Genomic DNA, 14,886 nt, shown 5'->3' with positions numbered 1-14,886 from the left:
AGTGGCCGGTGCATTACAAAGACCAAATGGCATTCGCTTGAAAGTGAAAGTACCATAAGGACATGTAAAAGTGGTCTTCTCCTGATCCCCTGGGCATACAACAATCTAGTTGTACCCCGAATAACCATCAAGGAAGCAATAATATTCATGCCCTGCCAACCTGTCCAACATTTGGTCAATGAATGGAAGTGGGAAGTGGGAAGTGGTCCTTGCAGGTTGCCTTGTTGAGCTTTTTGTAATCAATGAAAACTCTCCACCCCGTCACGGTGTGAGTAGGAATTAGCTCATTCTTTTCATTCTCTACAACAGTCATCCCCCCTCTTTTTAGGCACACATTGCACTGGGCTTACCCAGTTGCTGTCAGAAATAAGAAAGATGATACCTGCATCGAGCCACTTAGTTACTTCCTTCTCCACGACCTCTTTCATAATGGGATTTAATCTCCTTTGTTGCTCAATAATGGGGTGGTGTCCATCTTCCAGAAAGATTTTATGCATGCAAAATGATGGACTGATTCCTTTGATGTCAGCAATTGTCCACCCAATAGCCTTTTTATGCTCACGAAGTACTCTGAGAAATTTTTCTTCTTGCACATCGGTTAAGCTGGATGAGATAATCACTTCCAATGTCTCAGAGTTCCCCAAATAAGCATAGCGCAGATGCGCTGGAGGGGGATTAAGCTCTAGCCTTGGAGCTTTTTCAATAGATGGCTTAGGAAGGTTCAGAGTAACAGGCCTGTCCAACTGCTCAAGTCTCCCAAACCCATGGACATAACTGCAAGACATGTTAAGTACTTGCTCAATTTCTTCTATCATCTCATCTTCACTATCTTCTTCATCCCCAATCAAGGCTCGTTCAAGAGGATCTATGGGGCTCACATAAGGTACCAATGATGTCACATCACTTTTCACAACAGAAATCATGGATATCTCTTCATAGTGGGCTGGCAATTTGAGTGCTATATACACATTGAATACCTCCACTTGATCACCCACTCTCATCGTTATCTTTCCTTCACATACATCAATGATAGCTTGGTCCGTGGCTAAGAATGGACACCCCAAAATAAATGGGACTTCCTGATCAGGCTCATAGTCCAAGATAATAAAATCAGTAAGGAATATAAAAGATCCCACTTGAACTAACACATCTTCAATCACTCCTTCAGGATGAGCAAGAAAGCGATCAACCAATTATAAAATTACCATGGTTGGGCGCGGCTCACCCAACCCCAACTGTCTGAACACAGATATCGGCATCAAATTGATGCTCGCCCCAATATCACACAAACCTCACCCGACTACGTGCTTACCAATCGAGATTTGGAAAGTGAAACTACTCGGATCATTCAATTGCTGAGGTAGCTTGCTTTGAATTCTTGAGCTACATTCTTCAGTGAGTGCCACTGTCTCGAACTCTGTCAACCTCCTCTTATTTGCCACTATGTCCTTGATGTATTTGGCATATTTGGGCACTTCTTGCATGATGTCTACCAGTGGAATATTGATTTGTACCTGCTTCAAAATATCAAGAAATCTTTTATAAGCGGCATTATTCTTCAATTTCTACAATATCTAAGGGAACGGAGGTGGTAACCTCTCAACTAATGGTGGGGGTTTCTTAGCCACCGCCTCTTCACCTGGCTTCTCTGACTCCTTTGCTTTTTCTGATTCTGCTTTTATGGTGGCCGATTTCTCATGAAAGGTCACTTGCTTCCTCTTTTTCGATAGGACTTCTTCTAACCGTCTCCCATTCTTCAATGATACAACATTAATATATGCCTTAGGATTAGCCTCGGTGTCGCTTGGAAGAGCTCCAACTGGTCGAGTATTTTGGGCACTAGCAAGCTGCCCCATTTGTCGCTCCAAATTTCTCATTTCTGCTGCTTGGGTCTACTAGTCAGCCATCAATTCCTTTAGAATCTCTTCAATGTGGCTCGTCGAGTTTGTAGGTTGTTCAGCCTGTGGTGGTCTATATTGCTATTGTGGAGCTTATGGCCTGTACTGATTCTGAGCATCTTGGCTTCCACCCCAAGAGAAGTTTGTGTGGTTCATCCAGTTAGGATTGTAAGTGTTCCCAAACTGGTTTGTCCGTACCCTATTTGTATTACCCATAAAACAGACAGACTCTGGATTAGCTGGGCATTAGTTGCTTGAGTGACCCTCTCAACAAACTTCACAAAATATCTGAACATGTTTCACTGGCTGAGCTTGTTGCTTGTTAATAACCAAGGTCATCTTATTAACTTTGTTGGCCAATGTGAAAACCTGCGCTGATAATGCAGAGACGATATCTAACTCGAGAACCCCTGTAGATTTTTCCACTATGTGTCTGTCCATCTCTCCTTGCCAATCATGATTACTTTTGGAGAATTTATTCAATAATGCATATATCTCATCGAAGCTTTTCTCTGACAGTTGACCTCCCGCTGGAGCATCCACCATAATCTTTTTCTCAGGATGTAGCCCCTTAGTGAAAGTATGAGCTAACACTTCATTTGTCTAATTGTGATGAGGACAGTCTCTGAGAAGCCCCTTGAACCTTTCCTAAGCTGAGTATAAAGCCCCCCCTCCCCCCTCCCCCCCTGATTTCTGTTTGAAGGAGACTATGTCACTTCTGATCTTTGTTGTTTTGCTTGATGAAAAGAATCTTGCCAAAACTTTCCTCGCCAAATCATTCCATGATGTAATAGAATTAGTTGGTTCCGCCTTTAACCACCGCTTTGCTTTGCCCAACAGAGAGAATGGGAACAGTGTGAGCCTCACATAGTCTGGAGTGACTCCGTTAGTGATGTAAGTATCACTAATCTCCAAGAAGTTCAGGATGTGATGTTGTGGATCCTCGTGTGGAAGACCTAAAAACTGCTCATTCACATGTAGTAGTTGGATCATGCTCTATTTCAGCTAAAAGTGCCCAGTGATTCTGGGCTTCACAAGGCTGGAGGTGACATTAGCAATAATGGGCATCACCATAAGTCGAGTGTCGAACCCACATAGACTTGTGTTAACTACCCACTAGTTTCACCAAGATTATTATTCAGTCGAGTCAATCCGAGTTCAAAAGTGTGATTATTCTAATAAATAATTCTAACAATTAACTAATTTGTCAAGCAGCAAAATTATTGTTGTGTATTCAGTATATAAAAATATCCCAGGTTTGTGATCAATTTACCAATCCTGTAGTGATCTAATTAACTCTCCCTATCACGCAATTCACTCATGGTTGCTAATTAATCGAACAATTGCTCTCATAGTAGTCTCCCGAATTCCTACTCGCCTATTAAAAATATATTAACGCCTATATTCCTATGGATTCCATTTATTAAGAATGCATTAAGATTTTAATATTTAATTAAGCACGGTGACTAGGTATATTCTTATCCTAACCATAAATTCCCCCCCCCCCCCCCCCAGAGTTAAGATCATGTTTTCTTTAATTCTTCTCTAATCTAAACATGGTTTTCCCAAGCAAGCATAGATAGTAAATAGAGCGTAACTGTTGGCCAGACAATTAAGTAATTAATCACATAATTGAAGAAACAACCATATATTAGTGAATTAAAATCAAGGTCAAGTCAACTTTAAACAACAATATTCATGGCTAAATCATAACCCCAGAACTATGATTTTTAGCCACTCATGATAATATCAAACCAGATTTACAAGCATTGAATAATTGAAAATACTAAGAAAAGATGAAGAAAATTGAGATATCCTCGCTTCCGTATGTTCCTCGTGTGTATTTTTCCTTCTAAGTGGCATCCCCCCCCCCCCAAAAAAAATAGGCATATTCTTGCTTTTATACGCGTTAGGTAGGTCTTGGGCCTAAATAACCTTGTCCAGGCCAAGATAGGAGAAGGTTCCCATCATTAGCGCCCAGGGTAGCGTGGGGCTCTATCCCTGGCGCTGAAAAAATAAAGCTTCTGTAAAGTGCGCCACAGGTAGCGCCCCAAACTGCCTGTGGAACTACAAATGGCCATTTTCTAATTTTTCTCCTTTCTGGCTCTAATCTCTCACCTTTAGCCCCATATTGCCTCTGAAAGATTCCTATATCAAAAATCACCCCGTATTAACATAAATCAATATATTTTACATCCGAAATCAACGAAACACGAGTAAAACATGAGGCGATATACATATAAATATATATACTTTAAGCTAAATATCATCAACCCAAAAGGTCAACTCCGGGCTCGCACCTTGGAATCCGAACACCCATTCTGATACGAGTCTAACCATACCAGAGCTATTCAATTCTTCCACCAAATCGGCCTTTAAATCCTCATTTTATATTTTAGACTGTTTTTTACAAAAACCCTTAGTTTCTCCAATTCAAATCAGTAATTTAATGATAAAAATACAATTATTGATAAAATCACTAATCCGGGTCAAGAACACTTACCCCAATCCAACAACTGAAAATCCCCTCTAAAATCGCCCAAATTCAAGCTCTCTAACTCTAAAGTTGATAAAAAATATCATAACCCCTCGAAATAGAGTAAAATATAGATCTGCCCAGGTGTTCCTCTTAGCGATCGCGGGACATGCTTGTCCGCCCCAAACCTAGGGAGGCAAGACTGGCACCCAGTGCCTCACTAAACCTAGCATAGCAACATAAGATTGAGGACTCTAAACATACAATGTCATACTTTGGCCATAGGGCCACATTATAAGAAAATTTGTGAAACAAAATATAAAATTGAACGAAGACTAGCTCAAACTGAATATCAATATAAAGCTGGGTAGACAAAGCTGTCATAACTACTACAGCTGACAAACCAAAAAAATTATACATACAAGGCCTACAAGCCCAACATACTGTACTGACTGACAGGATGTGTCTACAAGCCTCTAATGATGGATGTACTATCGTCGGAACAGGGTCCCGGCCTACCCATAATATATATATATATATATATATATATATATATATATATATATATATATACACATACAATATGTACTCAAAACCCTAGACCCAGCAACTCTAAAGGACGTGGAGCTTACCGATCAAGCTGAACTCGGACATCACCTACTGAGGAGGTCTACCCGTCTGTCTATCTGGACCTGCGTGCATGAAATAGCTATTCGACCCTATAAGGCTCGGTACGTGTAACTGCTCGGCCGTAGTAGGCTTGCTCATAGGCGCTCGGCCATACTAGGCTCGGTATCTCGGCAATTCTGGGCTGGCACTTGGCCACAGTACGCTCGGTATATAACTTACCTTCTGATCAGAGGTTGCCCAATATAAATCTGGCCAGGTGTTCCTCTTCGCGATCGCGTAACATGCTTCATGATTATGAAGCACAAAAATATAAGCTGCCAAATACGTTTTATGCGAACGCGTGAGCACTGCGTGGTAACAACAATATACGGTAATCTTAGCGAACGCGTTATTCCACTCGCAAAAGTTGAGAGAAAAATCCCTGACGACTTGTCACGACCCAATTCAGTACTAGATCGAGACTGCACCTAACGCCGCCGTTAGGAAAGCCCACAAGCGAAACTACTATTTATTTATCCCTTTTTAACATATTTTTAATTACACTAAATTTCATGCAACTGTGACAAGTCTTTTAATACAAAATATTGACATCATAAGTACATAGTCTGCGGTGATAGAAATGATAAGCACAACAGTACATAAATGCTACAAATCTCCAAAACCCGGCGTCATAAGAACATGAGCAATCTAGAGAATATACAAAACTACTAAAACTACTGTCCGAAAGTAATAAACATGAATAGTAAATAAGATGGAAGGAGACTTCGGTGCTGCTGATCGTAGCAAGGCAAGCAGCTCACCCCTAAGTCTCCGTAGATGATCGGCAATGCGCCCACGTGACCACTGGTGGAACCTATCTCAGTACCTGCACATCAGTGCTGAAGTGTAGCGTGAGTACAAAGAACAACACGTACCCAGTAGGTATCCAGTCTAACCTTGAAGAAGTAGTGACGAGGGGTCAACTTGACACTTACTAGAGGTCAATAATAATAATGAAAGTGCATAAAGTAGACATGGTGAACATATAACTGGTATCAATGAGACAAATAACAACAACTACAATAAATACAACATGAGTCTGTAACACATCGCCAACATCTCATAACTGGCCGTGAAGACCCTAACTCAATTATATCTAAAATGTAACCCGTTTCGATTATTAAGCACGAAGTTATCGAGGCGAACGACCCGATCCCATAAGAATAGTGTTACCATCATACTGCTGAGGCGAACAGACCGATCCCATAAGAAAAGTGGTACTCAATAATGCCGAGGCGAACAACCCGATCCCATAAGAATAGTGTTACCATTATACTACCGAAGCGAACAGACCAATCCCATATGAGTAGTGTTACAATATTGTCGAGGCAAACAGCCCAATCCCATAAGAGTGGTGTTACTATACTGCCGAGGCGAACGACCCGATACCATTAGAGTAGAGAAGTTTTCCTCGCTCGCGGAAGTACTTGCGACGTGAGAGGACATGAATTTTTCATAGTTATTAAGTATTCCTCAATTTTCCAAAATAAGAAGGCTAAGTCGATAATTGCATCTTTAAAATCCGTAGTTTCAGCTCTATTCAAGATTGTTAATACGCATGATAAACACAATAGTATAATTAAAAACATGATGTGGATCTAAGTCTACCCGGACACATCATGGAATATAGCTACGCACGGACTCTCGTCACCTCGTGCGTATGTAGTTTCTTACACAAGTAATACACAACAAAGATACACCTAAGGGGATGATTTCCCTCTTACAAGGTTAGGCAAGAGACTTACCTCGTTTCCAGGCTCACTTCCGGGCCACTAATCCGCTCTAAAAGCCCCAAGTCGATGCCGAACAATCCGAAACTAGTCAAATATTATATAATTTAATCAATATATACTCAAAAGTTCATAATTTAGCTATAAGAGTAATTACCCAACCTAAATTAGAAGGTTACTAAAATTCACCCCCGAGCCCACGTGATTTAATTCGGAAAATGTTCGAAGATAAATATTACCCATAGCCTCACGAACTGATACATATAAATATTATTTATTTAATTCCAAAACCAATTTCGTGGTCAAATCCCATTTTTACCAAAACCCTAAATTTTTCACATATCCCCCAAGTTTTCAAAATTTTCCCATGTTTAATCTACATAAAATCCACATAATTAACTTGAAAATGGGTGGGAGTTACTTACCTTAGAATGTTGATGATAATCCCTCTCTAAAGCGCTCTCAAAATCTCCCAAGACTAAATGAAAATGTGAGGAAAAAGGTCTAAGTCCCGTAATAAAAGCCCTTACACCAGTCGCAGATGTCGCATTTGCGACATCTTGTCGCAAATGCGACAAAAGCATCGCAATTGCGACAAAAGCATCGCAATTGCGAAGTCTGATCATTTATGTCCAGGTCGCATTTGCGACCAAAAGCTTCACAAATGCGAAGTGGTGTTAATCGCAAAAGTGAAGGAAAAGCTCGCAAATGCGAGTTCTGCCTCGCCCAAGCTTCATCGCAATTGCGAAGCCCACCTCGCAAATGAGAACAAAACCTCGCATTTGTGATACCTGAGGCACCAGCAAAAAAACCCAGAAAAACCGAAGTCCTTCCACCCCTCTGAACGCGTCTGAAACTCACCCGAGCCCTCAACGCTCCACACCAAACATCCACACAAGGCTAAAAATATCATACGAACTTGCTCGCACGATAGAAACACCAAAATAACATCTAGAATCACAAATCAGATGCCAAAACGCATGATTCAAATCATGAAACTCAAAAACTTCTAAAAACACTTCCGCGCGTCCGATTTCTATCAAATCAACTCGGAATGATGCCAAATTTTGCGTGCAAGTCTTAAATCACCATACGGAACTATTCCAGGCTCAAAATCCCAAACAGACCTCGATAACACCAAAGTCTACTCCAAACCAAACTTAAAGAAGTTGGAAAACTTTCAATGCGCCAACTTTCAATATTAAGCGCCGAAACGCTCCTGAGTCATCCGAAACCCGATCCGAACATACGCTCGAGTCCAAAATCATCATACGAACCAATTGGGACTGTCAAATTCTGGTTCTGGGGTTGTTTAATCATAACGTTGACTTAAGTCAAACTTAACCATTATAGGCTATTGTTAAGGAATTAAGTGTTCCGATTTCAACCCGAACCCTTCCAAATTCGAACTAACCATCCTCGCGAGTCATAAAATAGTAGAAGCACATACGAGGAGTCTTAATTAGGGGAACGGGGGTCTAGAAAGCATAACGACCGATCGGGTCATTACACGACTCCTCCTAGTCTTCCTTCTACACAATCACGTATCATCTCTTGCGAACGCGATGACTACAACCATCTCAGCTTCGTGAACGCGGTCGCCTTTTTGTGGCCGCGAAGAACAAAATACCTGAGTCCACCATAACACTACACAAACGCGAAGGAACAGGCGCATACGCGTCTAAGGAGACAAAAGATGACAGAACAACAATCCAAAAATGGGAGAAAATGGCCCATAGCCCATCCTAAACACACCCGAGTCCCCCGGGACCCCGTCTGAACATACTAACAAGTCGCATAACACAATACAAACTCGCTCGGAGCCTCAAATCACATCGAACAACACCAAAACCATGAAGCGCCCATCGATTCAAGCCTAATGAACTAATGAGCTTCCAACTTCTATAACTAACGCCTAAACATATCAAACCAATTCCGAATGAGCTCAAATTTTACATGCAAGTTCCAAATGACACAACAGAACTATACCAACTTTCAGAATCATAATCTAAGCCCGATATCAACAAAGTCAACTCTTGGTCAAACATCTCAATCTTCCAAACCTTAAACTTTCCAACTTTCACCAAAATGCATCAAATCAACCTACGGACCTCCAAATCCAAATACGGACATACGTCTATGCCAAAAGCATTATACGAAGCTATTGGAATCATCAAGATACAATTCTGGAGTCGTCTACATAAAAGTCAAACTCCAGTCAACTCTTACTATTTAAGCTTCTAAAACAAGAATCGATCTTCAAAATCAATCCCGAATCATCCGAAAACCGAACGCGGCCACACATGCAATTCATGATACACAATACGAAACTGCTCGATACCTTAAGCCACTAAATAGAATGCTAATTCTCTGAACGATCAGTCAGATTGTTACATTTTCTTCCTCGAAGTTGGACTTTTCTTGAACTCTTTCCACACTCTCAAGTTGGTGTGCGTTATGAGCCTCAACCAATGGTTCCATTTATTCTTCCAATGTGGGGATAATCTCAGAAATTCGATTTAGTACTTTTTTCAAGACCCCGAGTGCCAAGTTGTGCTTCTTCTCATTTTCAAGAATTGCCTCCAACATGAGCATTAACCTCTCATTTTGAGCATTTGAGAGTTCATCTTGATTTGGATCAAGTGCCAAAGAAGGATTTTCGGTTTCAACCACAAAGGGAGATTCTTGGCTATCATCTACTTCCGAGGCTTTTTTGACCTCTAAAGCTTCAAACATTTCTCCTATTTGCGAGTTCAACCTTTTAGATTCCAAATCATTTTGGAGACTATTTTCCTAAAGCACCTCCAAGGATTTTTTCTCTTTGTTTCCTCCTTCAAGCATGCATACCATCATGCGCTTGAACTCTCCATTTTGACCATGGTCAATTACTTCCACTTCTATATCCCTATAATTGTGATCACAAAAAGTAGAATTATCATAGCGGGGGTTCCGGGAAGGGGAGGACAAATAAGTACAATTAGACTAATGGCCATTTTGTCCGCTACACCTATCACATATACTCCACTTATAGGTTGCGATTGTGCGCACAATTTGTCCCCTGGAGAATTTAAGCAATTTTGCCATGACTGTGGTCCTCCACAATAAGGATAAGTGTCATCAAAGTATGGACAACTACCATTCGATCAATTTTTGTTATATGATGTCGCTTTCAAAAACTAAGAAAATAAACAAGAAAACAAAGAAAAAAAAGAAGAAAATTAATACATATAATTCACAAGTTTGGACCAAAGTACGCACGCTTACTTCTCAAACAATCTAAATGCGCCAAATTGTTCCTTGACAACGGTGCCAGTTTTGATGACATCCAAATCCACTCCTCAAAGAGTACGTGATCCCAGTTGCATGCAATATAATTTATTCAACTATGAATCGGGGTCGAATCCTACTGAGAACAATATGTAGGCAAATAGGCAAGTAAGAGAGGTATCGCTTATTAGGCTCAGCCAGACACTAATAAGGGTTTTGAGAAAATATTATACCTAAATGCGGAAATGTAAACTAACCTAGAAAACAAGTAAAATTATTAATGGCTACAACTATGGATACACGAGAAATTACACTCAAGTAACTATCTAATATATTTCACGATTTTATAAATATGAGCGAATTTATATTAAATAGCCTCAGATAATAAATCTATATTTGCCTCATCCGAATACTAACAAGCCTTCTAAATTGAATTATCCCTAAAATAATTAAAAGATTAAATTCACTAGATGTGGCTACAAGTAGTTCAATCTTATCCCTATATAGAATCTATAAAATGAGGGTTATGCCTCAAGTTCTTGTTAATTAATCTTTTCCAACCCCAAATTACCTTTTCATATATTAATTAGAAATTAATGGGCGAGTCTTAGGGTTACCTAATCACTTTAAGAATATTAAAAAACAAGAATAATTAAAGAAATATTCAACTCACTTCATAATTAATACAAATCAATCAATACATAAGCACACCAAGATATTTAATATAAACTTTAATAATGAATATTCTTATAAATAAGATTCAAGTATTGGAATAAATACCACAAACTTAGATATTTAATACAAATCAAGAGAATGAAGAAATGATAAAAAAAATGGGTAAGAAAATCTCATCTAATATTTTCAAATCTTCAATTCCTAAGTGTGTGTGCAAGAACCCTAGCTCCAATGCTTGTGTTTTCCATTTTTAACACATTTTATCTTGTTTTCTTGCGTATCTTCTCTAAATCAAATGATACTTGAAATATGCCAATTAACCTCAACAAATGCCTTATTTTTTCAACAAAATTATTTAAAAACCTAAATATCAAGAAGAGATAAGTTGGTAAAATACCAAATTATCAATGACTTGCCCCATAAGCCGTATAGGAAAGGCACATGCGAGAAGACATAAATAAGGAAAAAGATTTCTAGAAAGAAAAACGATTGATCAGGTCGTTACATTCTCCACTTCTAAAACAAACATTTGTCCTCGAACGAATTTAGAATCATACTTGAAATGCCAAAGAAGTGTGGATATCTGATTTGTATGTCCTCCTCGCTCTCTCAAGTAGCCTCCTAGACTGCCTTACCTCTCCACTGATTCTTCATAGCTGAAATCTCCTTAAACCTGCGCGAGCATGCAATTTTTGCCTCACGCTGAATTGCTCCTAAAAACACTTCAAATTAGCTTTCTATTCATTTTATTTATTTTTATAAAATTTTAGAAATTTTTTCTTTATTTATTTGATTGCATTTTATTGCATTTCTAGATTATTTGCATTACTACATTATTACGAATATTTTAAAATCATAAATTTGTCAAAAAATATGTATTAACTCAATTATTGCATTTTAGACTTTAATTACATTTTTAGCATTAAACTACATGTTAATTGCATTTTAAGCACAAAAATCATAAAAAATACATTATGTCATTTTCTTTGCATTTCAGCATTTCTGGTTTAATTAATCATTAATTCATCTAGTCACAATTTTAGTTTATTAAAAAGTTAGATAAAATAGATATGTTGGTTAATTTTGAAAATTAGATTCAATTTAGGTGTCTTAATTAATTGATTTAATTATAAATTGAAAAGAAAAAGGGCCTGCTGGATTTCATTTCCTGTTGGGCCAAACATTCCAGTGGCCCATTTATTTCAAAAGATCCGCCGAGCCCAGTTTTTAACCCGGTCTGCCACTGCTGATCCCATAGACCCAGCAAACGGCGTAATGTGTCACTTAAACTACGTCGTTTTTGCATCTGCCCCTTTTAATATAAATGAAGCTTAAAAATTCGATCTTTAGACCCCAAACCTAATTTCCCTCTTCTAATTTCTCTACTGGGTGGCCGGAAATCGCCTTCGCCACCTACCACCTCTCACACACCACTCTCCCGCCCTTGACCACCATTGACCGCCGCCAGAAATTGCCCCAGGTGGTGGACCACCATCAAACAACCCCAAATTTTCACTATACAACCTCCATCTCCTCCTCATCCCTAATCTGTCACCCATTTCCTCTAAAAACACCCGAGCTACACGATTAGTAGATCTAGGATTTGTCGAATAACCTAAATCGACCCCTTCCCTTTTTCTAGTTGGTTTCGGCACTCTTGAAATTGCAACTTACATAAATCGACCGCTCTTAGCAAAAGCTATTGATTGATGTTGGTTGTAGTTCATTTCCCGGTCACCGGTACCGGTCAATCCACCGTTGACAACCAAAATCGACCGATACTTGTTGTTGTTTCCTTCATCTAACTCTCATGAGTCTTTCTTCCAAGATGACCCCTCAGGATTTCAAATCCAAGACGAATCTCTTGGAAGACAGACTTATGATAGTCCAGTAACATGCGGTGGACATCCCTAAAGTCCTCTGGCCCTTCGCCGTCGAGTGGTAAGTCACCCACCTCTCACTCCCCTCGTCATTTCGTATTACTGCCTACTCCCATTTGTTGTTATTTAGTTTTAATTTTTCTCTATTTGATCTAAACTGTATCGCATGCCTGATTAGTTAATTATAAAATATCAATTAGATAAGAAATTAATGTCACCCGTTTGGTTCTGTTAATTGGTGCATTGATTTTCTAATTTGTTTATTCTTTTAGTTTCTGGGTAATAGTAGTAGTTTGGTAGTATTAGTTAACTTTAGTTTTTGGGTTTTCAGTGGGGCTTTATGGACTTGATCCAGGTCGAGTGGCTCTTGGGTTTAGTTGGGTATTAGTTAACTTTAGTTTTAGTTTTAGTTTTAGTTTGGTAGTTTGGTAGTATTGATTGATGTTGGTTTTAGTTAAGATCTAAGGCCAAGGTCTGTTGGCCCATTTTTAAATCATATTAGGCCCCCATGTGGTAGAATAAGAGTAAACGAATGAGAGGAAGGGTTAAAGGCAGAGGTAAGAAGAGATAAAATTCTAAAAGTAGTAAATACCAGAGGGGTAAAGGGTATCTAGGGAATTCAACTTAGAGAATATTTAAAAAACTGCTAAGAAACATCTAGGGAATTCAACTTAGAGAATATTTAAAAAACTGCTAAGAAACATATAGGAAAGAGATGAAAAGGAACTAAGTAGAAAGAAAAGAGAAACAAGAGGTCAACTAAGAGGGATTAAAAGAAGAAAAACAAAAAATTAAAAGGGGGTAGGGGAAAAGAAAATTAAAAGAAAGCTATAGCAGTTGATTATATAAATATGACCGCCTACCCTCATTAGGATTCATTCATGAGCATCTAGAAAAAATAATAGCTGAAGTCTGAAATTGCTAAATCTCAAAAATAGAAGAAGAAAAATAGAAGTTCCATAGAAAGTCTTGAGGCAACTTTGGTTTCCGGTGGTCTACAAGGTTCTATTTTGTATTATTTTGGGTTTCAAGAGTTAACTTATCTTTAAAGGTCTGTTGTCTCTTGCTGAAATTTTGCCGTTGAGCTCCTTTCCTTCATTTTATTGATGTTATCTTCCCTTTTTCTGCATCCCAAGGTACTGTTCGATCCTTAATGAAGCTTGATGTTGTGTTTTGATTTGTTGTCCATAATTAAATGTACCTTATGCTTATTTCAGATTTCCATGAAATCTTTAGACAATACTATTTCTTTTAAGCAATGATATTAGTTGAAAAGTATGAGTATCTGTTTATTTTGCATTCAATTGTGGATTAGTGTATAACACTGAATATGGTGCGAAAATGTTCTGAAGTTTTTCACGCACTGTTTTTCCTTGATGAATGTTCTGGCTTTGGTTGCATGAAGTAATCGCTTAACTGTTAGCTCAATGATGATCAAGTAAATGATTTGAATGTCAATAACTGCAGATCTAGCCACAAGTTGGTTTGATTGTAAGCTTAGGACCTAGATAAGTCTTCATCTTTGATGGGTGATAATGTGGAGGTTGCAACTTTATAAATTCGACTAGGTATCAGCCGAAAATGATGTCATCATGATTGTTATGAGAAATGATCAAAGGTTTTGTTCATAATTGGTGATATAAACATTTTGTAATCTACATTTAGAAATAAAATGGTGTATTCTGTAATTTGTATTGTAGCCACATATAAACGGCTATTCGACTGGTTATTTACATAAATCATGAATGCTGAATTGATAGATTACCGTCTAAATTCGTTCAATTATTTTTCTGCTAAACTAGAGGTTGTTGCTAATAATGGGTTGGGCCTAGTGCTTGGCCCAAGTAGACCTGTGTGCAAATTTGGAGTTGAGAAGACTCTAGGCCTCACATTCGTCCTCACTCAATGATCAAGGCCCAATAATGGCCTATAGCATCATGTGTAAAAGACCTGCCACTTTCAGAAAGGCCTGACTCCTTGGGCGTCACCTTTCAAGCCCAATTATATTATTATTGGAATTGTTTTAACGTGAACACTTAATCAAATTCAACCCCTTAAAACTAATCACCTAATGCGGATTCTCTTAATTAGTGTAGACAAGCCATTTAAATTTATTTATCTGAAATTGTTCCCATACACTTGCATACTCCATTCAGTAGTTTCAAGCAAGTTTTATCCTTATACACTTTATCCATAATTGCCTTCCATGATCAATGACCTCACAACAAATCTCAAATTCACTTTAGGTAAATAATCAATTTCAAAATATCGTTAGATGCTTTAGGTGCGAT

The 14,886-nt window shown here is 38.5% G+C and overlaps 1 long non-coding RNA gene across 1 annotated transcript; it reads left to right on the top strand.

The window, feature by feature from the left end:
- Positions 1-12,067: 12,067 nt before the first annotated feature.
- Positions 12,068-14,368, top strand: LOC104100993 (uncharacterized). Its single transcript, XR_687374.4, has 2 exons — positions 12,068-12,656; positions 14,063-14,368. It is a non-coding gene; the product is annotated as an uncharacterized lncRNA (long non-coding RNA).
- The last annotated feature ends 518 nt before the right edge of the window (positions 14,369-14,886 follow it).

The sequence above is a fragment of the Nicotiana tomentosiformis genome, chromosome 10 (genome assembly GCF_000390325.3).
Source record: "Nicotiana tomentosiformis chromosome 10, ASM39032v3, whole genome shotgun sequence".
NCBI classification, from domain to species: Eukaryota; Viridiplantae; Streptophyta; class Magnoliopsida; order Solanales; family Solanaceae; genus Nicotiana; species Nicotiana tomentosiformis.
This window is presented reverse-complemented; position numbering and strand designations above follow the sequence as displayed.